Source organism: Anastrepha obliqua, chromosome 5 (genome assembly GCF_027943255.1).
Source record: "Anastrepha obliqua isolate idAnaObli1 chromosome 5, idAnaObli1_1.0, whole genome shotgun sequence".
NCBI classification, from domain to species: domain Eukaryota; kingdom Metazoa; phylum Arthropoda; class Insecta; order Diptera; family Tephritidae; genus Anastrepha; species Anastrepha obliqua.
Window position 1 is genome coordinate 114,904,250 of NC_072896.1, and position 6,661 is coordinate 114,910,910.

Here is a 6,661-nt window from a genome sequence, read left to right on the forward strand (position 1 = left end):
ATTACTCCTAGATATTTAACTTCATCGAAAAGACCAAGTGTCACACCTTTCAGTGTTCGAAGACTGAGCCCATCTAATTTCCGTTTTCTCGTAAACAGCACTGTGGTGGTTTTGTTCGGACCAGCGGAAAGACCTTGCCTCATGCACCAGTCATCGATTTTGTTAAGAATTCTCTGCACTTTCGTGCAAAGCCTCCTTAAGGATTTATCCGATGTTAGCGCACAGACATCGTCCGCATATGCTTGGACATGAAATCCGAGTTCCTGCATCTCCGCTAGTGGAGAGAGTACGACGAAGCACCGCAGCAGCGGAGAAAGAACACCCCCTTGGGGACATCCTTGCTTGGCCCTGACTGCGATTTGTTCGTCACTGCTCCCACCAGTGGTTAACAGCCTCTCAGAGAGCATGGAATATATCCATTTTACAATGGTTTGACTAACTCCGTGTCATTCGGCAGAAGAACATATCGAGCCGAAAGTGGCATTATGAAAAGCCCCCTCAATGTCCACAAACACGCCCATTGTGTATTCGTCAGCTTCCAGCCCGGCTTCAATCTTGCTAACTCTGGTAAGCGTATTGATTTATGCTAAGTGGACTTCTCGGCAATACCCCCACTCAAATATGTTTCTCCGCCACTCGTTCTAGACTTTTGAACACGAACGATGTCAAACTGATTGGTCTAAAACTTTTTACTAGGGAATAGTCATCTTTTCCTGGTTTCGGAATAAATACTACTCTTACGCGTCGCCATTGGCATGGTATATAACCAAATGCAAGGCAGGCTGTGAAGATCCTTTTCAGGGCCTCGATCAGCCTATCGCATCCTGGTTGGGGAGCCATAAAGGCTTTATTTTTACATAGCAAGAGTTTAAAAATCATTGTAGGTTATAAGAGAGCCACAAAAAGATAGGCTATGTCCAAAATCGTATACTTTTATTGGATTCCGGCAATGGGGAAAAAAATTGGTTGGTTGGAATCTAGAATCATACACTAGCCCTACACAGCGTCTGTTAGGCCAATTCTCTACTATGGTATTATAGCTTGATGGAGTACCCTTCAGAAGGGCATGACCATTAAAAGGATTACCAAGGTTCAAAGACTCGCATCTGTTCTCATAACCACATCTGTCTCAATGTCAACCACGCCCACAAAAGCATTATGTGCGGCGATAAACTTACTTCTAGCAAATCTGCAGATAAAATATAATATATCGCTAACAGCGCGGCAATAAGGTTAAACACCTAACGTAAGTAGTCAAACATGGGCTACATACCCAGTAAGATTCTAACTGGGATTTTGGAGCTTCCTAAATAGGTGGACTCTGCACTCCCTCCTAAAATTACCATTATGACATTCATAACTTTCCTATCCTCAAGGAAACAGTGAAAACGGTACTATGTAAGATGGCGCGAATCCATCCATGTGCACACTGAAGGATTAAAGCTCGAGGGTAGGCTGGGCGGAGGTCTAGGTATATTCCGAACATTTTGGGATCTCCGTATGTTTCGGCTACGCGACTACTGCAGTGTCTTTTAGGCTTGATGGCAATAATGAAAGCCACGACACTGGTACAGTGTGATGCGGTATCTGGATATGACATCTACATTTTCACTGGTAGTCAGGCGGCGATAATATCTGTCATAAAATAGTCGACCACCTCCATGGTAGCGATGGAATTTCGCACATCTCCTAACGAAGCGGCTGAGTAATTTCACCATTTTACATGGGTTCCTACCCATCGCGACATTGAGGGTACCTGCAGAGCCGATGATCGATTATCGAGACTCGGCTCCAAATTGACCGATGAGTACATAGACAATGGCATAGCCATACGATTTCAGACTTGTAAGCCACTTGTTTTTGAGAAAATTGTAAGAGCAGCGAATTGAAGATGGCGTACTGGACCCACCTGCAAAATCGCTCGGTAATTGTGGCCTACTCTCAATGCTAAGCCCAAATAAGCATCGTCTGTTTTAGCACACTTATTTCCATTATAGCGGGCCGTTAACTAATAGGCAGACATACGCCCAGAGGATGGGAGTGCAAACACAAGACTCCTGAAGAAGATGTCTAAATGGGGAAAAGGATCCGATCCCTGCCACTGTGCTGCAGTTTTTTAATGAGTTAAAGCATCGCAGTACTTTGGAAATCAGGGGTCTTCTAAAGTTTTTGAAAAGTTCACATTGGTTTTACAAGAGATAAGGACAAGTAAACCCCACGTCACATCACAATGGGCTAAAAGCCTGAGTGTGCTCCATAGTGGACAACCGCTACAACCTAACCTAACCTCCTAAGAGGAAAGCGCTGTCAAGTTAGTCATGGAAGGTACTAATTTTGGTGACGCACTTGCGGCAATGGAGCAGACTCAGACTGCTCGGTGCGAGATGTCTACAAAGTTGAAGTCGACAAACCACGAAGGACCAATAAAATCTCTTTAACTCGCTTTTTTGATATTGCTTCTGTTTAACGAAATTAGTCTTTAACGAACGTAAATGTTGCCTGTAACCCCATGAATGTCGCTTTCGGTACTTGCGCAGTTATTCCTTGCCCTGCGAACTCAAACTAGCCTAGCCTAACTTGACTTAACTGAACTTAGCATAAACCAACTCATCCTACTCTGCCCCCTTGCCTTGCGATATATTTTATAGCCTTAAATGTCCAAGAATTTGAGTTTCCTGATACTTTGCGAACTGTCGTTGATCGGATGCCATAAAATGCCATTGGAACGCATCTCGTCTTCGAAAAATTCGATTCCTTATATTCTTCTCACTTTTCTATTTCTACTCTCTTTTTTTTCCTATTTGCTTACTTACTTTCTTGTATACATCTTTTCTTTTCTACTTTGCTTTCGATTTCGAAAATCCATATTTCTCTCCCCAAGTATTTCGCCTTCGCGAGCGACCTGTTGATGGCGCTACGCGGCGTCGTAAAGGGTGCAGAGTAAGTGGCGGTTGGCTGCGCTTTGTAAGGCACCGAAAGCAGCTAATGGATTCTATTTAACTTTACGGACTGTTAATGGATTTTTCTTGACCCCAAATGCGAAATGCGCTTAGGAAATATATTTTGTGCATATAAAAATGGTAATAAAAATAAAATTGAAATTGAAAATAAAAAGCCAAGCGAAGGTAGCGAGGGAGCTTTTTATGTAACATTCCCCATTCCATTACCATACAAATACTTGCGAATATGACCAAACTCCGGCGATGGCGGAATGAGATGCGTCTTGTTTATGGCCACACGCAGTGCACCATTTGCGAAGCACTCACACATACATACGCATTTACGCCAGGGCAATATCATGATGCTGTACATCAATGGCGGGGTAGTTAAACTTGATTTTAAACTCTAGAACATTTTTTCAAATCGGTTAAGAGGAATGCTCAATGCTCCTATAAACGAATATTATAGGATACCGTTAAATATTTCAGCTTGAATTTCAACTCAAACGTCACTGGCAGCGTTGAGTTAAACGCATAAAAAGAATTTCACATAAAAATTTGCAAATGTCCGCCTTAAAAGCTGTCTCAGAGGCGAAAGTTATTGTCAGTTTGGTTGTATTAAAATTCTAGGTCTATAAAAACCCCATTGGAGTTAATTCGCATAATTAGAAAGGTAGTAAATTTTCAAAGCTTAGTTAAGCAGTCAATGAAGGACGACTTCATTAGTACAATGGAATCTCATTTAAAGAATTTTTATCTAACTAATTACGCAATCGCTAATAAAAAATGTGTTATCTTATTAATTTAAGCAGCGTAACCTGATTCGAGTGGAGAGAAATGAGAGAGTAGCAAAGCATACAATTTTGAGTCAATTAAGTTATTCACTCTTGAGGTGAAGTTGGTAGAAAGATGAGGAAAATATTTTTCGCCTCACCAACTTTATACCTACTCCTCGATTGAAGCAGTAAAGGCCTAAGTGACCAAGTGGACAAGTTCAATAAATTGCGTCAGCCATTTTTTCTTTGCCCTAGTAGACCTAAGCTGCCGCCGTAACCGAATGTGCGGGTGCGTGACTACCATGCGGAAGTGCATAGGTTCGAGTCCCAGTCCATGAAACCCCATTTGTCAGAAAAAGTTTTTTCTAATGGCTGTCGGTCCTTGGCAGACAATGATAGGCCTCTGAGTACACTCTGCAATGAAAAAGCATCAAAACGCACACCACAAATAACAGGTGGCGCTAAAGTAATCCTCCTATCAGAAAATGCTATAAATTTTGCGATTGGCCCCTAATGTCAGTTCTGTTTTGACATTTGTGTAGTAAACACATGCGAAATACACGTTAATAAACAATGTTACGCTACACTGTTCCAGAACGCAGAATATTGCTGACTATTTATTTGACCAATAAACGGACGGTGACTTTGGCACAACGTGAATTTCGTCGCAGATTTCCTTGCCGTCCAACGTCTACTGGTGAAACACTGCGACGTTTAGCCGCTCGCCTCGAAGAGGATGTCATGGAAGCACCGTCGACATCGACCAGACGGCGTGCCACGCAAATGGGTATCAGTCGATGGTCTTTGCAGCGAATTTTGGTACAAGATTTGAAGATGTTTTCGTACAAAGTCCAGACGGTGCATCATCTGTTAGCTGCTGACCGCCAATCGCGTCTAACATACGCTCAAGCCATCCTTAATCACCACCAAGAGGAAGATGATTTTTCATCAAAAATAATCATGAGTGATGAGGCCCATTTCCATCTTAGCGGATACATAAATAAGCAAAGTTTACGCTTCTGGGGCACTGAAAATCCGCGTGTAACCCACGAAGAGCCATTACACCCGCTCAAAGTCACTGTATGGTGTGCTGTTTTCGCTGGAGGAGTCATCGGACCTTTTTTCTTTGAAGACGTCGCGGGCCAAACGGTTACTGTGAATGGTGAGCGCTACAGAACAATGATCAAAGAGTTATTTTTGCCGCAACTTGATGAATTCGGATTGGAAAACATGTGGTTCCAACAGGACGGTGCAACGGCACACACTGCACGTGCCACAACCGATATGCTGAAGGATGCATTTCCCGGGCGCCTAATCTCCCATTTTGGCGATTTGCACTGGCCAGCAAGATCGCCTGATTTGACCGCTCCAGACTTCGTTTTGTGGGGCTTTTTAAAGTCGCGGGCTTATGTCAACAAGCCTCAGACTCTTGCAGCTCTTAAAGACAATATCCGTCAAGAATGTGAGGACCTATCGCCGGAAGTTTTGGCCAAAGTGATGGAAAATGCCATAAAAAGGGCTCAAATGGCAATCAACTGTGGCGGCGGCCATTTACATGACATCATATTCTCAACTTTGAAAAAAATTAAACGACCAAATAAAAATAATCCACAAGAAGAATCAAAGTTTTTCATTTTTTTTTTTAATTACAGCCAAAAAACATCGCAAGGTTACTTTTGCGCCACCTTGTAGAAAGAAGAGCTTGGCCTCCGCTAGGCCCAAAAAGTGCCTATTATATAAACCGTATGTAATCGACCCCAATTCCAAACACCAAATGAACCAAAATCTTCTCTACTTGATTTTTCCAACTCAAAGAAGACCTTCTCCTGCTATCACCATGAGCTATCGCAGTAAATACTTTTGTGGCTGGGTCATTTCACACAGCATGATCTACTGAGCACAGCCCATCAAACGACCTCAACCTCAAAACAAAACTCATACAGCTCTTCAGTCCATTGGATGCGTAACTAGTCCCAACCACCGCCAATTCGCAAAGGTCCAAAAATCTTCCGCAGGATCTTTCCCTTGAACACGATAAAAGAGAGCTATAGAGCGGATATTGTCATCTTCAAATCTTCTGCGCTAAACTACAAGACATATTTACCGGATTATGGCTTAAGTTTGTCAAAAAGATTTTGTCCCCAGTATATTATCGTCGAGCTTCTGTATTTTACCCAAGTCGGCCGATAGAAATGTACGTTTGATGTTTAAAAGACTAATCCCGCGGGAGTTAGTGCATATTGGACGAGAGTTGTCGTAGGATCAACCTTCTTGTGGATTCGACAGAATATTGTAAAATTTATTTATCCCCCATATTCTTCACAAGCATTTATACTTGGGTTTATCCAGTTAATGGTCTCCTTAGCTGAATAGCTCAGCCGGTAGTTTTGTTATTATTTAATTGCGCTATAGATATTTGGCGGTCGCCGTTTTTTTTTTCTTTCTTTTATGAGGAGGAAGCATCGAAAGTCTTACCCCCTCAATGTGGGACTTTAACCCGAACTAAACCTCCGTCAAGTATTTCGTCGGGAGGCGGTTCGAGCGTTGCACTTAACGTCAGTTACTGTTCTGATGCAAAATGTCACAAGCTGCATCTGTCTATTACCACCACTGTTAAGTCATATCTGAAGAGAACCACCCCTGTCGAATCTATACGCCCCCTCCCCCATGTCCCTGTTCGTTACCATAGAAAAGTTAGTTTCTAATAGTGGTATCGTCAGTTTACCTGCGTTTTCATCTCTGGATAGGTTTGCTGCTTCACGATCTTATTCGGCGTTCGCGCGTCCTCCTTGCCTGCTCGTTAGGTCGGAGTTGCTGCATTATTTCAGCAGCCATGTGCTGGGATTTGTTCCAATTGTCCTGGCTCTTCAACATCAGTGGCACTATGTTCTCAGGCGTGATGCTGCTGCCAAGGCTGTCTTCCAGTTTAGCCCTTACTCTTCTCTA